Source organism: Schistocerca nitens, chromosome 9 (genome assembly GCF_023898315.1).
Source record: "Schistocerca nitens isolate TAMUIC-IGC-003100 chromosome 9, iqSchNite1.1, whole genome shotgun sequence".
NCBI classification, from domain to species: Eukaryota; Metazoa; Arthropoda; class Insecta; order Orthoptera; family Acrididae; genus Schistocerca; species Schistocerca nitens.
In genome coordinates, this window is record NC_064622.1 from 16,786,407 (window position 1) to 16,809,116 (window position 22,710).

A 22,710-nucleotide genomic window follows, 5' to 3' on the forward strand; every position below is an offset into this window, starting at 1 on the left:
ACGAGCAATAATGTTTATTCAGACTATTCATGTGATCAGAAACGGGAACCAAGCTTCATCACTCATAAAACACAGCATCGAGTCGAGCTCGCGACCCATAATCTTTTATAAATTTTTTCCGGGAAGCACCGATTTTCCACAACATGTTTCCAATCACCTACAGAGCTTGATTCGAATGTTTACGGGCGTCGTTAGTGTGGTCTGCAGTCCGAAAACTGGTCTGATGCTGCTGTCCACGCTACCCTGTCCTTTGCAAGCCTCTTCGTCTGCATAATTATCGCAACCTACATCTATTAAATGATGATGGCGTCCTCTTGGGTAAAATATTCCGGAGGTAAAATAGTCCCCCATTCGGATCTCCGGGCGGGGACTACTCAAGAGGACGTCGTTATCAGGAGAAAGAAAACTGGCATTCTACGGATCGGAGCGTGGAATGTCAGATCCCTTAATCGGGCAGGTAGGTTAGAAAATTTAAAAAGGGAAATGGATAGGTTAAAGTTAGATACAGTGGGAATTAGTGAAGTTCGGTGGCAGGAGGAACAAGACTTTTGGTCAGGTGATTACAGGGTTATAAATACAAAATCAAATAGGGGTAATGCAGGAGTAGGTTTAATAATGAATAAAAAAAATAGGAGTGCGGGTTACCTACTACAAACAGCATAGTGATCGCATTATTGTGGCCAAGATCGACACAAAGCCCATGCCTACTACAGTAGTACAAGTTTATATGCCAACTAGCTCTGCAGATGATGAAGAAATTGATGAAATGTATGACGAGATAAAAGAAATTATTCAGGTAGCGAAGGGAGACGAAAATTTAATAGTCATGGGTGACTGGAATTCGTCAGTAGGAAAAGGGAGAGAAGGAAACGTAATAGGTGAATATGGATTGGGGGGAAGAAATGAAGAGGAAGCCGCCTTGTAGAATTTTGCACTGAGCATAACTTAATCATAGCTAACACTTGGTTCAAGAATCATAAAAGAAGGTTGTATACCTGGAAGAATCCTGGAGATACTAAAAGGTATCAGATAGATTATATAATGGTAAGACAGAGATTTAGGAACCAGGTTTTAAATTGTAAGACATTTCCAGGGGCAGATGTGGACTCTGACCACAATCTATTGGTTATGAAGTGCAGATTGAAACTGAAGAAACTGCAAAAAGGTGGGAATTTAAGGAGATGGGGCCTGGATAAACTGAAAGAACCAGAGGTTGTAGAGAGTTTCAGGGAGAGCATAAGGGAACAATTGACAGGAATGGGGGAAAGAAATACAGTAGATGAAGAATGGGTAGCTCTGAGGGATGAAGTAGTGAAGGCAGCAGAGGATCAAGTAGGTAAAAAGACGAGGGCTAATAGATATCCTTGGGTAACAGAAGAAATATTGAATTTAATTGATGAAAGGAGAAAATATAAAAATGCAGTAAATGAAGCAGGCAAAAAGGAATACAAACGTCTCAAAAATGAGATCGACAGGAAGTGCAAAATGGCTAAGCAGGGATGGCTAGAGGACAAATGTAAGGATGTAGGGGCTTGTCTCACTAGGGGTAAGATAGATACTGCCTACAGGAAAATTAAAGAGACCTTTGGAGAGAAGAGAACCACTTGTATGAATATCAAGAGCTCAGATGGCAACCCAGTTCTAAGAAAAGAAGGGAAGGCAGAAAGGTGGAAGGAGTATATAGAGGGTTTATACAAGGGCGATGTACTTGAGGACAATATTATGGAAATGGAAGAGGATGTAGATGAAGATGAAATGGGAGATAAGATACTGCGTGAAGAGTTTGACAGAGCACTGAAAGACCTGAGTCGAAACAAGGCCCCGGGAGTAGACGACATACCATTAGAACTACTGATGGCCTTGGGAGAGCCAGTCATGACAAAACTCTACCATCTGGTGAGCAAGATGTATGAGACAGGCGAAATACCCACAGACTTCAAGAAGAATATAATAATTCCAATCCCAAAGAAAGCAGGTGTTGACAGATGTGAAAATTACCGAATTATCAGTTTAATAAGTCACAGCTGCAAAATACTAACGCGAATTCTTTACAGACGAATGGAAAAACTGGTAGAAGCGGACCTCGGGGAAGATCAGTTTGGATTCCGTAGAAATGTTGGAACACGTGAGGCAATACTAACCTTACGACTTATCTTAGAAGAAAGATTAAGAAAAGGCAAACCTACGTTTCTAGCATTTGTAGACTTAGAGAAAGCTTTTGACAACGTTAACTGGAATACTCTCTTTCAAATTCTGAAGGTGGCAGGGGTAAAATATAGGGAGCGAAAGGCTATTTACAATTTGTACAGAAACCAGATGGCAGTTATAAGAGTCGAGGGGCATGAAAGGGAAGCAGTGGTTGGGAAAGGAGTGAGACAGGGTTGTAGCCTCTCCCCGATGTTATTCAATCTGTATATTGAGCAAGCAGTAAACGAAACAAAAGAAAAATTCGGAGTAGGTATTAAAATTCATGGAGAAGAAGTAAAAACTTTGAGGTTTGCCGATGACATTGTAATTCTGTCAGAGAAAGCAAAGGACTTGGAAGAGCAGTTGAACGGAATGGACAGTGTCTTGATAGGAGGATATAAGATGAACATCAACAAAAGCAAAACGAGGATAATGGAATGTAGTCGAATTAAATCGGGTGATGCTGAGGGGATTAGATTAGGAAATGGGACACTTAAAGTAGTAAAGGAGTTTTGCTATTTAGGGAGCAAAATAACTGATGATGGTCGAAGTAGAGAGGATATAAAATGTAGACTGGCAATGGTAAGGAAATCGTTTCTGAAGAAGAGAAATTTGTTAACATCGAGTATAGATTTAAGTGTCAGGAAGTCGTTTCTGAAAGTATTTGTATGGAGTGTAGCCATGTATGGAAGTGAAACATGGACGATAACCAGTTTGGACAAGAAGTGAATAGAAGCTTTCGAAATGTGGTGCTACAGAAGAATGTTGAAGATAAGGTGGGTAGATCACGTAACTAATGAGGAGGTATTGAATAGGATTGGGGAGAAGAGCAGTTTGTGGCACAACTTGACTAGAAGAAGGGATCGGTTGGTAGGACATGTTTTGAGGCATCAAGGGATCACAAATTTAGCATTGGAGGGCAGCGTGGAGGGTAAAAATCGTAGAGGGAGACCAAGAGATCAATACACTAAGCAGATTCAGAAGGATGTAGGTTGCAGTAGGTACTGGGAGATGAAGCAGCTTGCACAGGATAGAGTAGCATGGAGAGCTGCATCAAACCAGTCTCAGGACTGAAGACCACAACAAACATCTATTTGAACCTGATTACTGTATTCAAGCCTTGATCTCCCTCTACAGTTTTTAAGCCACGCTTCCTTCTATCACCAATTTCACAATTCCTTTATGCCTCACGATGTGCCCTACCAACTGATCCCTTCTTTTCTCACGTTTCCCCACAGCTCACTTCCGTACTTCCTTATTCGTTATTGAATCTGTCCTTCTATTCTTGAGCATTCTCCTACAGCTCCAAATTTCGAAAGTTTCTATTCTCTTCTGGTCTGAATTGCTTATTGTCCACGTTTGACTTCCATTAAAGGCTACACTCCAGATAACTACCTCCAGAGATGACTTCTTTACATTTAAAATTATATTAGTTGTTAACAAGTTCCCCTTTTTCAGAAACACTTTTCTTGCCATTGCCGGTCTACATTCATTTTACTAAGGTTTGAAGCCCCTCTTTACGTTCTTCCGTGTTTGCGATTTGAAATCTGGGTTGTTTTGAAAACTGTGTTTTAAGGGTTTGCATAAGGCTGACTTTCAAAACAACCCAGTTGTCAGTCTACATTTTATGTCCTCTCTATTTGATCAAAATCAGTTATTTTGCTGCCAAAATAGCAATACTCACCTCCTACATCTAATGTCTCATTTCCCAATCTAATTCTCTCATCATCGCCTGACTTAATTCAACTAAATTCCATTACCATTCTTTTACTTTTGTTGACGTTCACCTTATAACCTCTTTTCAAAACACTATCTATTCTGTTCAACTGTTCTTCCATTTACTTTGCTGTCTCCGCCAGAAGTACAATGTCATCGGCTAACGTCAGTGTTTTACTCTGTTCTCCCTGAACTTTAATTTCCTTTTCAAATTATTCTGTGGTTTCCTCTACTGCTTGCTCAATATACAAATTGTATATCATCGGGGATACGCTATAACTCTGTCTCACTTCCTTCTCAATTATTGCTTCCCCTTCATTACCTGCGACTCTTATAACTGCCGTCGAGTTTCTGTACAACTTGAAAATAGCCTTTAGCTCCCTATATTTTATCCCTGATACCTTCAAAACTTCAAAGAATGTGGTGCAGTCAACGCTTTCTCTAAATCTACAAACGCTGTTGCGATTAGAATCAGGAATATTGGGAATGAACCGCTGTTTTGTTGTGAGTTCTAAATACTATTTTTGCACGAATACTGGACTTCAGGAATTGTTCATGAAAGACTTCGCGAGTGTTTTAAACGAACCAATATTAACGCGCTTTTCAGCTATAAACACCATCTCATTCACAGATTCTGCCACACCTTACTCGAATAACTCAGAGTACGACGAAACGATACTGACATCACTTCCGAGCAACGATCAACAGTAGTTGCAGGAGCAACAGTCTGGGTGATTGACTAATCTGGCGTTGTAACATTAGTCAACATGACTTTTCGATGTTGGCTATACGAACTGCTGAAGGCTAGGGGAAACTGCAGCTGTATATGCCCGGTGACATTCAGCTGTACTGTATTGTGTAACGGTTATGGCATTATCTTGGGGAAAACATTCCAGAGGCAAAGTAGTCCCATATTCAGAGCTCAGGCTGTTAACTACACAAAAGGAGGTTGTCATCTGAAGGAACATGTGACCTTCTACGGGTAGGCGCTTTTCTGTGTTAACGCATAGTATATATTCGTCTTTACTATTGGTCGGCATCCGAACACATAGTTGTATTAAAGCCAAGTGGAAATGTATAATTTGATGTGTATGGTAGACGATGCGTGAAAACAATGTTCTAGACGCACGGTACGCGCCAGAATGACAAGATTGACGCACGTTCTAGCTGCGAAGCGACACCGGCCATCGCATATATGAGCGATGCTGCACTAGCGCTACGAAGTAGATGGCAGCCGCTCGAGTTTACCCATGGCCGCTGCCGATAATACACTAACTGTCAAAAGCCGAGGTAAAGTTACGTGTTTGTCCGTTTTAAATGGTTCCTACATAATTTGACGTATTGGTCTCAGACAGTCCAGATGTAGGTTTTAGTCTGTCTACATACGGACATCGTGCGTGTTGGATCGTCGCAAGGCGATCGGCATTAACAAGGGTTGGGTGTGCGGGTTTGGCAAGTCAGATTGTTGAGAAGTGACCACCGTTAATTGCCGTGTGTAGTTGCAAGAGTTGGTGCTGCATACCCACCCCCACCCCCCCTCCAAGGAATATTTAGATTCTTATGCGTTCCGATAGTAGCAGTTAAGCCACTGAGTTGGCGAAAAACTGGCTGCGGGTGATCGTTCGCCAGATTTTTAGTGCAGTGGGCGATTATAGCGAATTGTGGTAAATTTAGGTTGCGGAAGCCACAGTTGAAGCAAAGTGATTGCAGATATCCGAATTTTTGATCCGTGACGTACTCTTAGTGGCTTACAGATCGCCAGAGGTAATTTTGAGTTCTTTGCTGGTCTGTCAGTGGTGGATCAGGTTGTTTGAAGTGCGTCGACGAGGTAACGACTCAAGTGCGTTTCGGTGGAATTTTGTTCCCTAACATATACGGCGGACGTCATTTGGCTCGTTAGTTTGAATTCGCCCACAAACAGTTAAAAAAATCGTACTCTCAGGCAATGTTTAGCCCATAACCCAGTAAAGTGGAGTCATTAACGAACCGCGCGTAGCTGAAAGGAGACGTGCAGAGTGAAAAGCGGCGAGTGGCCTGTTTTCAAATAGGGAATTGTAGCGGTTCGCGTCATGCTAATGCCGGAAGACGCGGAGCTTTGCTTTGAGTGTTCACTGTCAGACTCAAAGCGTCGGCGGCATTTAGGACTTCTGTTTAATTTTTATTAATTGTGTTGTCACCGATTTGTGTGGTAATAGTTTCTTACTGGCACTCGACCACCCACGCCCAGAAAATTGTACTGAAATACAAAAACGTGCAAATAAAATTATACTACATGATTGAAATATAAAACAAAGATTGTGTTCTGAATTATAGAGGCACTTCCAAATTCAGTATCATAGTATCATGTGCAAAGATGACGCAGATACAGTCAGCTACAACAAGAGTTAATATTCGTAGGATTTACCCACATCGGGTACAGTAAGAAGAATCAGTAACTGAATTTGCTAAGGAAAGCAAGGTGAAGCGCTTCACTTTGAACGTGAAATAGCAAGCTCGTTGGTCGTAAATTCGAATTTTAATGAACCTAGATACGTGCTTGGGAATCTGTTTGATAATTAACGTAAAAGATAGAGAAAAGGGTAACAAAGGAAACCACATTGGTAGTTTGCGTATTTCTTTTACGTAAATAATAGTAATGAAGTTCAGTAGCAATTACGCATTATCGTTGACATTCAAGGATCGTGTTATCTTTGCTATACATTACGACCGTGATTACAACCAACTGAGTGCCTACCTAAAGTTGTGATTACGGCGTAGTGTTTGAACTGGAAAGGAATTAGAGAGCAAAAGATATTCATACATATCTGTAACTTTCAACTACTTTTCAGAAAGAAAAAAAGAAAGACAGAGACGTTTATTGATAATTCATATCTATTGTTATACTTAACCACAGACGAGTAATATCGCAGCAGCAGCATTCAAATATACGGGAGGAAATTTATCATTTTTAACAAATTACAATATATCAGTAGAATTCTTAAAGGCTTCGTTTTACAGTTAATTTTCGTCTAAGCTAATGCCAGGTTAAGATTTCTAGTTAATTCGATTTGTCAGTATTCATATTCATTGCGAAGAGGATTTTTATGTGAGTTTCCTAGATCAGGCATTAAGATGTAATACGTCTCGCTTGGTGATGTAAGATTTTGAGTTGCAGGAAGTGTATTTCTTGTTACGTACTGCACAGAAGCGGCACTTAGACTTACTGTAGTTCAGTAGAAAGTATTTCTCGTTGAGTAGATTTTTATCGTACCTTGTTCCACTCATTCGACTTTGAATAATAATTACGCTCAAAACATACCTGGGGCTTTGTGAGACTAGTTTTGCGTAACAAGTAAATAACGTTTACTCCAATGTAAGCACTGTACGTTTAACCATTTCCGGTGTGCTGGACGGCAAGTGCACTATGAACATAGCGCAGCAGAAAGTACAGTACAAGGCATTGTGACGTCAGCACAGTGACGCACTAGACAACTTGGAAAGAGAAACAGTCAGGTTGAACGTAAGGTATAGCGGGAATTAATAAAGTGCAGAGATAGGAAGAATGAGATTTCTGGCCAAGGGGTACAAAGTTAACAGGACAAGACCGAACAGCGATAAGGAATGACCTGGGTTAATAATGTGTAACAATATAGGGAAACAGATAAACGACTACGAACTCATTACCGCAGCCGCTATAGAGACAAAGCCAGAACCTACCACAGTACTGTTACACAGGTATGTACACCAACTACGACCACAGAAGATGAAGAGATTGTATGGTAAGATAAAAGAAATTATTCGGTCCGCTAAGGGAGACATAAAATTCATTGTGCTGGAGGACTGAAATTCGACAGCAGGAAAAGGAAGAGAAAGAAAAATTGTTAGAGAATACGCGTCGAGGTAAAGGAATGAAAGGAGAAGGCGCCTCGTAGAGTTTTTCCATTGAGCACTGTTTAATGATTGCCAACACTTAGTTTTAGGGATCATGAAGGAAGGCTGTACACGTGGAAGGGAGTTCGGGACACCGGAATGTTTCAGATAGGTTAGGTACTGATAAGAAAGAGATTTTTAAACCAGGTCGTAAACTGTACATTTTTTCCTTGGACAGGTGCGGACTTTGATCATAATTTATTAGTTGCCAAATGAAGAATAAAGCTAAAAAATTGCAGAAAGATAGGAATTACGTATTTCGGATTTCGATACGTTAAAACAACCAGAGGTTGTTGAAAGTTTCGAAGGGAGCATTAGGCAACGACTGACTGAAATACGCAAAAGTACAACGACACAGTATAAACTGCTTACCTTGAGAAATGCAACAGGGAGGCTAGCAGAGGAACTACTAGTCCAAAAGACTAGGTCTAGTTCAATTCTTTTGATAACACGCGAGATGTTAAATTTAATTCATTAATAGGAGAAAATATGAAAACGCTGTAAATGAAGTCGGCGAAATGGAATGAATACAGACACCAAGAAATGGGATTTATAAAGTGCAAAATAGCAAATAAGGAATGGCTAGAGGCGAAGTGCAAGTATGCATGACTATGGGACCAATAGGAAAAACCAAAGAAACATTTTGAGGAAAAATGTGTAAGATTCAAGAGGTCAGAGAGTAAGCTAGTATTATACAAAGAAGGGAAGGTGAAGAACATACAGAAGGGTTAAATAAAGGGAAAGTATTAAGGAAAGGGAGGAAGAAATGGATGAAGATGAGACGTGGGACGCGATACTGCAAGAATTTGCCAGAGCCCTTAAAAACGTCATTACCCCATCACGATATTATTGCACTTCCGAAATGATGCAGCACAGCAATCAGTCTTTTCCTTTCAAGCTTTATTAAAGCAAATCTAGATTTCGGCTAGTAACTAGCCATTATCATTCTGAAATACTGCATTGATAATGGTTAGTTACTAGCCGAAATCTAGATTTGCTTTAATAACGCCTGAAAAGAAAGGATGACTGATTGCTGTGCTCCATCAGTTTGAAGGTCATATCACAGTCGTTGAGTGCATTCCACATTCCTAATGGAAGGTAACTTCATTGTTGCGTCTGGTCTCCCGTGGCCGTTACGTGGCCAAACACGTGCTGGCTTTACGTTAAGCTAGTACAGTGGCGACTGAGGAAAACGCATGGCAGTGTGAATGATTTCAAGGCAGCAGTGCCTATACTATCAAAGGGTTCAGCGTGTCCTCGTGAAAAATCATGACAAAAACTCGGTAAGCCGGCCGAAACGCCCTCGCTCCCAGTTGGTCGCGTTAAGAGGGCGCAGTTTGTCAACGTTTTGTGTCACAAATGGCATTGGAAATCAAGCGTTCAAGACATTCTCCAGAACGTTTTGTATAACTGGGAAGTGTGTGCAAAGTTTGTCCGAAACATCCTGACCTCCGAACAAAAACAACGACGCCTGGTTGCTTGCCGTGACTTAAGTGAAATGCAAATCGCTGAGAATTCTTTTATGGAAAGAATCATCACGAGTGACGATACGCAGTGCTGTCAATACGAATCTGTCACAAAACGACACAGTGCACAAATTCACATGAAGAGTCAACAATATAACCGGGTTGCGAGCCAACGTGACACGCGAGTTGAGCGACATCACAAAGAAGGATCTTTCTGGCAGTTTCACATGGTTTTACGAACTCTGTACGTTGTATGTAATTGGGGGGGGGGGAGACTATGTAATACATCTGAAGCATTAAAACCACCGTTTCAACTTTTCTCCGTTTTTTTATCAATGGAGTCTCGAAACTTTTTAGACTGGCTGGGAAGTGCAAGAGCTCCCCGAAGGAACGAGTTAAGCGTGAGGCGTGAGACGGGGTGGAGGGGGGGGGGGGGGGGGTGAGCTATCACAGGAACCTCCGTGGATCCTGCAAGAAGCTGGCAGCAGGCAGTCTTTACATAAACGTGGAATGGGCGTTGTTTTTTCTGTAGTGCGCGGTTGCGTTTGCCTGAAGGACGAAGCATAATACGTTTTGAGCAGAGATGGAGACGGGTGCCTGCCACGTAACAGATCCCGTGGAAAGCTACGAGACACGCGGGCGACGCAGCTCTCCACATTAAGTGCTCACTTCAAAAGGAAGGTGTACATATACCTGAAGCCGTCTTCGTAAGTCGATCCCGACTACCTATTAGAATACTTTTCTGAAACTGAAGTTGACCCGTCAGTTTAGAAACAAAATGTAGAGTGAACGTGACACATATCATATTTCGAAGCCCAGACGTGAAACATAAATGTACGATTCGCTTCTTCGTATCTTTCACCGTTACAACAATGAGCGAAATACTTTATTACGTAGTTCATTCGGTATATAACGCAGATCACAAGTCTACCGGTAAACATAAGGAAGTTGTACACAGTAGTGTGCTGAATGTTTTGAAGTAAGAATAGTCTGTCTCTAGTGCTACTATTCATAGTGACTTGTTCGATTTGTTACTCAAGTTATCTTTGTGAAGGTACTGTGCTGCGCGATCGTGCAAATGTTTGTAACACGAAATGTGTGTGGTGCTCGCAAATAACTGTTTCCCCTAGCTTTTGGTACACGCTGATGGAAGGCAAGGAAGAGAGGGGCTGTTTAACTTTTTTGTCAAATTTCGGCCGGCCGCTGTGGCCGAACGGTTCTAGACGCTTCAGTCCGGACCCGATCGACTGCCACGGTCGCAGGTTCGAATCCTGCCTCGGGCGTGGATGTGTGCGATGTCCTTAGGTTAGTTAGGTTTAAATAGTTCTAAGTTCTAGGGGACTGATGACCTCAGATGTTAAGTCCCATAGTGCTCAAAGCCATTTTTTTTTTTTTTGGTCAAAGCTCAGTTAAGTACCGCTCCTTTTTCCGAATAAAACGGTCAATATTGCTTAATTACATGACATGCTCCGTCCACTGTCATTATTAGACACGGACGCACAAGGTTCAGCGTCAAAGTGCTGTACGACTAAACCGTTTTTCGAACCGCTGCGTAACTTGAGTTTTTCAGTGTACTTTTAATTGCATACTAAGACTAAATTTTAGTTCAAAAATCCTACATTTTGATTTTGATCTGATGACGACAGTAGCCTATACCAAGACAAATGACGCTGGGAGTAAACTACCCTTAACTCGACTCTTTGTAAGTCGAGGGTGGAGGGGCTGACATGTAAACATGACCTTGGAGCGTCTTTAGAAATTCCGGTCACACTTGGAAAACATGTAAATGAAGAAAAATTCGTAGCACGGAAAACTGCAACTTTAAGCTGGTGACGTCCATCACAGAGTCCACAGATGTAGTCTATTCTGTTATTTTCCAAAACTAAGAAAAATTAAAATGGTTTCGAAAGAGAGCCATTCTTCCAGTTAAAATGAAGACGCCAGCGAAGTAAGCCTTCACATGGTAACATATGTAGTCATTGAATGTAAGTTTGTCGATACCCTAGTAGACCTCGGTGGAGTCTTAAACTTTTCAGAAAAGTTCCTAAAAACTCGTTACACTCAGCTCCATTGCCATCATATAATCTTTTACTTACAGTGGTATAACCACGGCTACTAGACATTCCAAAACTTTCCAGTGGCACTCGAGTGTGTGGAAAGAAGACGATAGCCTATTTAACTGTAGAGACAATTTTGACAGGGAACGGTGGCGCTGAAACACATTTTCCACTGATACCACCCGTTTAAGTTCAGGAGATGGCACTTTGCAGTGAAAGTTGCATTGTCGATCACGGTGTCTAAAGCACAGGGATACTTTTATTAAGTACTGTGGGATGGATCTGAGATCGGCATGTTTCTCCCAACTTACGTTGCTTCCCGAAAAGAAAGTTCGTCCAACAATTTGTTTTTCGTGCATCTGTAGACAAATTAATAAATTGTGCGCAATTAAGTTTTTTTTAAAAAATTAATATTTCATTCAATTTGTAAAGTATCTAATTTTGTGACCTGTATAATGTATTTACAATTTTTTAAGTATATAAATAGACTATGTTCATTTTTACGCTATCGATACCGTTCAACCATTTACAATCTAATGTAAGTTTGTGATAAATAAGTGGGGCTAACATGACACATAACACATGTCGTATTTACACAGAGAACAAAGGAAACTTCTCACTGAGGAACTGTTTGTGGCCTATTATTACACAATTGCTTTTTGAATTTGTATTATGTATTTCTGTAACTTGTACAGAAACCAGCCGTAATGCACCCTGAACATTGAGGAAACAGTAAAGCAAATTAAGGATAGATTTAAAAATGGAATTAAAGTTCAGAGAGAAGAAATAATATATGTAAGGTTTCCCGATTCATAGTAATTTTGACAAGGATAACAAACGAGTGAAGGACTAGTTCAGTATAATGCTTAGCGTTGTGGAAAGGCGTTATACGATAAATATCAAGAAAACTAAAAGAGGGGAGATGGAATGTATCTGAATTAAATCAGCTGTAGCTGAGGAAATTCAATTAGTAAACGACGCAAACTGTAGCAAATATTTTTTTTTTTCCAATCAGAATCGTAAAATAACTGAGACAGCAAAATTTAAGAGGATAGGCTTATTGAATTCTGAATAGTAATAGAAAGGAAAACTTCTCTGAAAGAGAGATGTATTTTAATACCGCATATAAATTTGCTTGTTAGTAAGTAGTTTCTAAAACTATTTGTTGTGTAGTATTATATGGAAGTGAAACACTGACAGTAAACAGTACAGCCAAGAAGAGTAGAGAAACTTAAAATATGATGTCATAGATGAATGCTAAAGATACGATGGTAGATGGAATAACTAATGAAGGGGTAGTGAATCGAGTCGACGAGAAAATCTTTGTGGCACACACATTTACATCCACATGCATACTCTGCAAATTACTGTGAAGTGCATGGCAGGGGGTGGGTCCTATTGTACCAGGGCCCGACTACAGTGTAGAGGCGTGCTACTACATTTGTAGGCGGAAGGTCTGATTATCGCTCAAGTGTTGCAGAGATGCTTCGTGAATTCAAATGGGAATACCTGGAGGGAAGACGACGCTCTTTTGGGCTAGGCACGACGGACGAAATATACAGAACCAGCATTTGGGGCCGACTGCAGAACGATTCTATTGTCGCCAACGTACATTTCGCTTAAGGATGACGAAAATGGTAGAGAAATTACGGCTCGTGTGGAGTCCACTTTCGCTCGCCCTGTTTGCGAGAGGAACAGGAAAGGGTATGACTATACATACTAGAAGGTGCACCTCTTCTTGCGCGCTACCGTGCGCAGTATGTGTGTAGATGTAGACGTACAGTAGGCAGAATAGCAGGAGATGTGCACCAACACAGTGTTCGGACTGCAGCCGACATTAATTACAACAATAACTACAACATGACTTAAGAGTTTACTACATGCGTCATCATGCGCACTTCGGACATCGTGTAGCTTGTAAGGAATAAAGCAATGTGTGGTGTCACCGCCAGACACCACACTTGCTAGGTGGTAGCCTTTAAATCGGCCGCGGTCCATTAGTATACGTCGGACCCGCGTGTCGCCACTGTCAGTGATCGCAGACCGAGCGCCGCCACACGGCAGGTCTAGAGAGACTTACTAGCACTCGCCCCAGTTGTACAGCCGACGTTCATAGCAAGGGTTCACTGACAAATACGCTCTCATTTGCCGAGACGATAGTTAGCATAGCCTTCAGCTACGTCATTTGCTACGACCTAGCAAGGCGCCATTACCAGTTATATTGAACTTATTATACTATTGTATCATCAAGAGCGATGTACTCCAATTATGGATTAAAGTTAAGTATTACATCATCTACGTACTTTAATTGCAATTCTCAAGACATTGTCCTGTTCCAGACCTCACGCCAGTCTGCGTGTAATTAAACGCGTGCATTTCGACCTCCTCTAGCAACACGGTGTTGGCTCTTCTGCCAACACTTCACAATGTATCCAAGGTGACGAGTTGTTCAGTTAGTTCGCTATCCTCCTGTTCCACGAATTGTTCGCAATACCTCACTACATTGCGGAACATGCAATTTATGAAATTAAAACGCTTCATCGGTAAATGTACTTACAACTCACATGAGTCGTGTTCATCTTTATTCACATTATACTGAACCTATACAACTGTAACTGATTGAAGCTCACCCAATCGCACAAATATTACAGTCTTTCTTCTTACTATATCGACGGTAGTTGTTGCAGACCAGAACTGTTTCCATTTGTTTTCAGTTTTTACGACGGTATTATCGGTGATCCACCATCAGATAATCACTATAAATCGTAAACTGTAGACGTCAGCGTTATATGTGCGAGTGTTAGTGTTATTTACATTTTGTGGCACTGTGACCAAAAACCGAGGGTGGAAATGCACGCTGATTCAATTGTTACCGTACCAGCTGCTTTTAGGTAACTTGCAGTTGGTTTGAAACAGAATACGACTTGTAATTTGTTTACCACGTCTTTCTGCAAGAAACAGGGTCACACTTTGAGTCTAAAAAGTACAGAACTGCTTACCAAAATCACGAATTGCTAGAGTCGAGATATGACGCATTACAAAAACTCGTGAAACGAGACACTGTAGCTCTTTGTTTCCTCTTTAAAGCAAGAAAGAAATTATCCTGTCACGCTAAAAAATTTTGCACAGCAAATGGATTCTTGTAATAGTCCCTTAGGCGTTCCCTTGCGATCTGCGATTAAAATTACGAAAATTAGAATACGCGGTGACTCGGCGGTGTCTTATCGAGTTATCGGTATAGTAGCGGCGTTTCGGCAGGTTTCCTAGTCGTTATCTGCAGGTCAAGGTTTCGGGTATAGCAGACGTGCTGTAACGCTGCTTCAGAGGCGAAGATGTTACTCGGCACGCTATCGTAGGACGTTTGATCGACATTTCAGTGAAATGCCAAACAGGAAAGAAAAGAAACGTTCTCGCGAGAACAGACCAACCTCGGTTCCGCGCGCTTCCTGCCTCGCACTACAGCCGACTGGCGCCGTTCGCTGTGGACCCGCTACTGACCTTGCAGACGGGATCAGACGCAACCACGTAACCAGAGTCGTAGCAGGAGCGGGGAGGGGTGGGGGAGGGGAGGGGAGAACACACACACACACACACACACACACACACACAGTCGCTGACCTCCCAAGCCAACAGGCGAGCTAGTTACGCGATCAGAGGGTTATAAGCGCAGAGCCCCACAATCTTACGTTTCTGCTACACAATTTGACCTCCTCTTCAGTAGTTCGCAAATACAATATTGCCGTGGACATGATAAACTCTTTTGTACCCGTGGTCTAGGGGTAGCGTCTTTGATTCATCATCAAAAACGTCTTCGGTCCCGGGTTCGATCCCCGCAACTGCCAAAAATTTTGATAAATAATCAGCATTGGCGGCCGAAGACTTCCGGCATAAGAAGTCAGCCTCATTCTGCCAACGGTCTTGTCAAAGATGGCGGAGGAGCGGATAGAGGTTGAGGGCACTCTCTTGTCCTAGGGGTGGGAAATTGCCCCTAAAGGCGGAAGCATCAGCAATGATCAACGACATGAGGATGCAGAAGGTAATGGAAACCACTGCATTAAAGACACGTAACCTGTATCCACAGGACATGTGGCCTGTAATTGAAGAAGTGTCATGATGATCTCTCCATTGGCAAAAGATTCCGGAATAGTCCCCTTTTCGGATTTCCGGGAGGGGACTGCCAAGGGGGAGGTTACCATGAGAAAAAGACTGAATAATCAACGAAAGGATAACGTTCTACGAGGCGGGGCGTGGAATGTCAGAAGCTTGAACGTGGCAGGGAAACTAGAAAAATGCAAAGGCTCAATCTAGATATAGTAGGGGTCAGTGAAGTGAAGTGGAAGGAAGACAAGGATTTCTGGTCAGATGAGTATCGGGTAATATCAACAGCAGCAGAAAATGGTATAACAGGTGTAGGATTCGTTATGAATAGGAAGGTAGGGCAGAGGGTGTGTTACTGTGGACAGTTCAGTGACCGGGTTGTTCTAATCAGAATCGACAGCAGACCAACACCGACAACGATAGTTCAGGTACACATGCCGACGTCGCAAGCTGAAGATGAACAGATAGAGAAAGTGTATGAGGATATTGAAAGGGTAATGCAGTGTGTAAAGGTGGACGAAAATCTAATAGTCATGGGCGACTGGAATGCAGTTGTAGGGGTAGGAGTAGAAGAAAAGGTTACAGGAGAATATGGGCTTGGGACGAGGAATGAAAGAGGAGAAAGACTAATTGAGTTCTGTAACAAGTTTCAGCTAGTAATAGCGAATACCCTGTTCAAGAATCACAAGAGGAGGAGGTATACTTGGAAAAGGCCGGGAGATAAGGGAAGATTTCAATTAGATTACATCATGGTCAGACAGAGATTCCGAAATCAGATACTGGACTGTAAGGCGTACCCAGGAGCAGATATAGACTCAGATCACAATATAGTAGTGATGAAGAGTAGGCTGAAGTTCAAGACATTAGTCAGGAAGAATCAATACGCAAAGAAGTGTGATACAGAAGTACTAAGGAATGACGAGATACGTTTGAAGTTCTCTAACGCTATAGATACAGCAATAAGGAATATCGCAGTAGGCAGTACAGTTGAAGAGGAATGGACATCTCTAAAAAGGGCCATCACAGAAGTTGGGAAGGAAAACATAGGTACAAAGAAGGTAGCTGCGAAGAAACCATGGGTAACAGAAGAAATACTTCAGTTGATTGATGAAAGGAGGAAGTACAAACATGTTCCGGGAACATCAGGAATACAGAAATAGAAGTCGCTGAGGAATGAAATAAATAGGAAGTGCAGGGAAACTAAGACGAAATGGCTGCAGGAAAAATGTGAAGACATCGAAAAAGATATGATTATCGGAAGGACAGACTCAGCATACAGGGAAGTCAAAACAACCTTTGGTGACATTAAAAGCAACGGTGGTAACATTAAGAGTGCAACGGGAATTCCACTGTTAAATGCAGAGGAGAGAGCAGATAGATGGAAAGAATACATTGAAAGCCTCTATGAGGGTGAAGATTTGTCTGATGTGATAGAAGAAGAAACAGGAGTCGATTTAGAAGATATAGGGGATCCAGTATTAGAATCGGAATTTAAAAGATCTTTGGAGGACTTACGGTCAAATAAGGCAGAAGGGATGGATAACATTCCATCAGAATTTCTAAAATCATTGGGGGAAGTGGCAACAAAACGACTATTCACGTTGGTGTGAAGAATATACCATCTGACTTTCGGAAAAGCATCATCCACACAATTCCGAAGACGGCAAGAGCTGACAAGTGCGAGAATTATCACACAATCAGCTTAACAGCTCATGCATCGAAGCTGCTTACAAGAATAATATACAGAAGAATGGAAAAGAAAATTGAGAATGCGCTAGGTGACGATCAGTTTGGCTTTAGGAAAAGTAAAGGGACGAGAGAAGCAATTCTGACCTTACGGCTAATAATGGAAGCAAGGCTAAAGAAAAATCAAGACACTTTCATAGGATTTGTCGACCTGGAAAAAGCGTTCGACAATATAAAATGGTGCAAGCTGTTCGAGATTCTGAAAAAAGTAGGGGTAAGCTATAGGGAGAGACGGCTCACATACAATATGTACAACAACCAAGAGGGAATAATAAGAGTGGACGATCAAGAACGAAGTGCTCGTATTAAGAAGGGTGTGAGACAAGGCTGTAGCCTTTCGCCCCTACTCTTCAATCTGTACATCGAGGAAGCAATGATGGAAATAAAAGAAAGGTTCAGGAGTGGAATTAAAATACAAGGTGAAAGGATATCAATGATACGATTCGCTGATGACATTGCTATCCTGAGTGAAAGTGAAGAAGAATTAAATGATCTGCTGAACGGAATGAACAGTGTAATGAGTACTCAGTACGGTTTGAGAGTAAATTGGAGAAAGACGAAGGTAATGAGAAGTAGTAGAAATGAGAACAGCGAGAAACTTAACATCAGGATTGATGGTCACGAAGTCAATGAAGTTAAGGAATTCTGCTACCTAGGCAGTAAAATAACCAATGACGGACGGAGCAAGGAGGACATCAAAAGCAGACTCGCTATGGCAAAAAAGGCATTTCTGGCCAAGAGAAGTCTACTAATATCAAATACCGGCCTTAATTTGAGGAAGAAATTTCTGAGGATGTACGTCTGGAGTACAGCATTGTATGGTAGTGAAACATGGACTGTGGGAAAACCGGAACAGAAGAGAATCGAAGCATTTGAGATGTGGTGCTACAGACGAATGTTGAAAATTAGGTGGACTGATAAGGTAAGGAATGAGGAGGTTCTACGCAGAATCGGAGAGGAAAGGAATATGTGGAAAACACTGATAAGGAGAAGGGACAGGATGATAGGACATCTGCTATGACATCAGGGAATGACTTCCATGGTACTAGAGGGAGCTGTAGAGAGCAAAAACTGTAGAGGAAGACAGAGATTGGAATACGTCAAGCAAATAATTGAGGACGTAGGTTGCAAGTGCTACTCTGAGATGAAGAGGTTAGCACAGGAGCGGAATTCTTGGCGGGCTGCATCAAACCAGTCAGTAGACTGATGACCAAAAAAAAAAGCAGCTTTGTCCAGGGTTGCAGGCCCAAAGCTTCATATGGCGTCTGAGGTGATTCCAGTGGATGAATAACAACTTGACGTAATGCTTATTGTTGTTATTCTCCAGAACCAAATAAAAACTTGTATATTATACACTTAAATACGGCCTTCATCGGCGCTGTAACCGTAGTAGACCAGTCGGTCAGAAACAAATATACCTCGTGTCAACTGAAGCGGACAGACCAAGCCATCACCTCTCACTCCTGTTGCTCTCTGCTGGAACTGCCAAAACCCACTGGAGAACGGCCACCCGCCACTAGCAGCTAGTTTAACACTAAAGCGCCAAAGAAACTGATATAGGCATGCTGCCTGTTCAAATACAGAGATATGTAAACAGGCAGAATACGGAGCTGCGATCGGTAACGCCTATATAAGACAGAGTGTGTGCTGCTGCAATGGCATTTTATCAAGATTTAGGTGAATATGTGCGTGATGTTATAGTCGGCGCACGAGCGATGGGACAGCATCCCCGAGGTAGCGATGAATAGGGGATTTTTCCCGTACGACCATTTCACGAGCGTACCGTGAATGTAAGGAATCCGGCAAAACATCAAATGTCTGACATGGCTGCGGCCGGAAATATGCCCTGCAAAAACGGGACTAACGACGAGTGAAGAGAATCGTTCAACGTGGCAGAACTGAAACCCTTCCGCAAACTGCTGCAGATTTCAGTGGTGGGCCATCAAGTGTCAGCGTGCGAATGATTCAACGAAACATCATCGAAATGGACCTTCGGAGACGATGGCCCACTCGTACACCCTTGATGACTTCACGACACAAAGCTTTACGCCTCGCTGGGGACCATCGACACAGACATTGGACTGTTAATGACTGGAAACATGTTGCCCGTTCGGTCGAGTCTCGTTTCAAATTGCGTCGAGCGGATGGACGTGGACGGGTATGGAGACAACTTCATGAATCCACGGACCCTGCATGTCAGTAGGGGACTCTTCAAGGTGATGGAGGCCCTGTAATGGTGCGGGACGTGTACAGTTAGAGTGATATGGGATCCCTGATACGTCTAGATATGACTCTGACAGGTGACGCGTACGTAAGTATCCTGTCTGATCAACTGCATCCATTCACGTCGATTGTCCATTGCGACGGATTTGGGCAATTCCAGCAGGACAATACGACACCCCACACGTCCAGAATTGCTACAAAGTGGCTCCATGAACACTCTTCTGTGTTTAAACACTTCCGCTGGCCACCAAACTCCCCAGCCATGAACGTTATTGAGCATATCTGGGAAGAGATCTCCACCCCTTCGTACTCTTACGGACTTATGTACAGCCCTGCAGGATTCATGGTGTCAGTTCCCTCCAGCACTACTTCAGACATTCGTCGAGTGCATTCCACGTCGTGTTGCGGCTCTTCTGCGTGCTCGCGGGGGCCCTACACGATTTTAGGCAGGTGTGCCAGTTTCTTTGGCTCTTCAGTGTATAATCGCTGATACGTTACTCTTTGGGGCTGCAGCTAAGCCCTACTTCCGAATTACAGTGTCCTTTCAATAGAATTTTCGTTTAGACATTTTAAAGCTATATTCAGCGCATCAAAATAGAATTCGGATGCTACCACAGATTTGTGCTTCTATCCGCATGCAAATTCTATTTATAACACATCAAGTGAACCCGCTGACATGAGAGCATAAAGGTTAAAACAACGCAAATATGAAAACCACCACAGAAATGTCACAACAGAAATTGAACACAGTGTGGTTGATACCCATATGAAATTACCGTAGCTCAAAACACGAACGCCTTTTGCATGCTGCAAATTAAGGTTTTTTATTTATCTTGTGCACCCAAAACTTAATGTGCAGCATGCAAAAGCCGTTTTTCGTTTGAACTACTGTAATTTATTCACAGAGCCTTAAAAATGGCCAGCACAAGGAGGTTGCACAGGAAATTATTGGGTTCTCCTTGTCGATTATAGAACTGCAGTCGAATTTTGACGAGGTAATTTATTTCGTAAGCTGTTATATTTTCATCGATATGTTGATTAATTAATGTATTGCCTGCCCGATTAAGCAAAGCGCGGGTGTAGGGATATTTAGAGCTCGTACTTCGACTGGGTACCTCAATTCCTTCAGAATGCTTTTTAAAGGAAGTGTCAAAAAGTTGACTGGTCAGTGCACCCTTATGAGTGTTAAAGGTACACGACACAAAACCTAAGTAATATGACACTACGAATGAGTGGTGGTTCTGACTCCCAATAAACGTTTCTAGCGTTAGGGATAATTTATAAACGGGAAACCAAACGCAAAAACTTGAAACACACGATTATTAATAGAGTAAGTATAGGTAAAAAGTTGATAGAAAATACGCGGTTAATTTTTAGCAGTTTTATGTTGTAGCCGAAACAATCTCTTGTTTTACGTCGGAAACAACATTTATTACGAACATTTATTAGAATGTAAGCCAGTCACACTCCTCTTTAAACAGTTTGTATTTTATGAATCACTGACGACGAGCCCACGTCTGCATACTTGCATTATCAAGTGTTGTGTAAATACACACGGAAGTGATGGTCTTAATATGATGGTCTGTAACTATGATCAGAAAAATTATAATACATTCGTTTGGTCTTTTTACCTTACATGTAATACCGTTGCTGCCATGTCCTGTATTTTTGTAGAATTGTTACTTTCTCCTTGGGTGTAGGCTGGAGACGTATTTCTGAATTTAGTCGGTTTTTGTATGCTGTTTTTCTCTTGACAGCTTGGGTGACTGTGGATCAGCGATTTACATATTTACGTAGTGGTTACCATTCTAAAAACTGATGTGCGGAAATTGATTTTTTATTTGTGTTTTATGTTTGGTTCTAATTATGTTTTTACCTAGAATCTATTTTAGTTTTCTTTGAGATTTTTGTGTTACATTTTCATTTTTTCATAATTACTTGTTATTGTCTATGATTATTGATCTTTTCGTGGTGTTATGTCTTTATTCCACACTCTTCATGTTGTTATCGCTGTTACAACAGATATGTTATTTGGTGTGCTTGATTTCTTAGGTTACCGGTTATCTTGATTTACAGTGTGAAACTCTGAAGAAAGTTTTCTTTGTACTTTCTGTGCTTTAGGTCAATTTGTTCATACAGTAAATTTGTGGGGTTGCTGTATGCATGTGAATATATCTCTATTTCCTCAAGGATGTTCGTAAGTGCTACGTTTTGTGTAATATGGTGGCTTTCTAATGCTTCACTTACGGGTTTTACGTCGTGTGTTCCACTTTGTAGATGTTGAAAAAAATGTAGATTTGTTGTTCTCCCTTTCTATGGTGTGCTCTTTACATCTAATGTTGAAGTTTCTACCGGTCAGTACTATGTCGAATTCGTGGCATGTGTTACATGAAATTTTGTAAACGCCAGGGTTGTTGTGTATGGGAATTTTCGAGCTGTCATTGTGGATTTTGTGTTTCAGGCTGTGTGTGTTTCGGTATGCAAAGACGAGGTAGGTTTTGTTCAATAATTTGTTAATTTTGTTTGAGATTTTTCCTAGATAAGATGTGCTTACGTATGCTGTTTTCTTCTTTTCTGTTGTGTGCATGTTTAGTGTTATTTCTTTATGTATGTTGGGAATTTCTGGTTGTGTTTCCCTGTAGTATAATTGTGTTACAATTTTTTCATGTATGCTATTTTCTCTTGACAGCTTGCATGACTGCAGATAAGCAATTACATGTTTGCATAGTTACAATTTAAATAAGTGATGTGTGAAATTAATTTTTTTATTTTTTATGTGTTTGGTTCTAATTATGTTTTTGCCTGGAATTTGTTTTGTTTTATTCGAGAGTTTTTGTTATATTTTTATTTCTTCAAAATAATTTTGTTATTGTCCATGATCTGTAATGTTTTCTTGGTGTTATGTCTTTATTCAATAGTCTCCATATGGTGTAATCCGTGTAAAGTAGGACATACTTATGATTTTTAAAAATTTAAAATTTGGTACATTTTATATATTCCCAGAATGAGATTTTCACTCTGCAGCGGAGTGTGCGCTGATATGAAACTTCCTGGCAGATTAAAACTGTGTGCCCGACCGAGACTCGAACTGGGCGTGAGTCGTGCTTCGGTAGCTCAGATGGTAGAGCACTTGCCCGCGGAAGGCAAAGGTCCCGAGTTCGAGTCTCGGTCGGGCACACAGTTTTAATCTGCCAGGAAGTTTCATTTTATATATTGTTTGAAAAGGCTGGACATTATATGGAAACAATGGTTTGTTGCTCATTATTGCTTTCCCCCGTAATATGTAGGCATTTTTATAAGGCCATATG

The 22,710-nt window shown here is 41.5% G+C and overlaps 1 protein-coding gene across 1 annotated transcript in view; it reads right to left on the reverse strand.

Moving 5' to 3' along the window:
- The window catches only part of LOC126203012 (UDP-glycosyltransferase UGT5-like), a 91,417-nt gene extending 76,594 nt beyond the window's left edge, over nucleotides 1–14,823 (reverse strand). Inside the window, exon 1 of the mRNA XM_049937214.1 lies at nucleotides 14,764–14,823. The gene's annotated coding sequence lies outside the window, so the exon portion shown is untranslated. The remainder of the gene's footprint in view (nucleotides 1–14,763) is intronic.
- Between the last annotated feature and the right edge of the window lie 7,887 nt (nucleotides 14,824–22,710).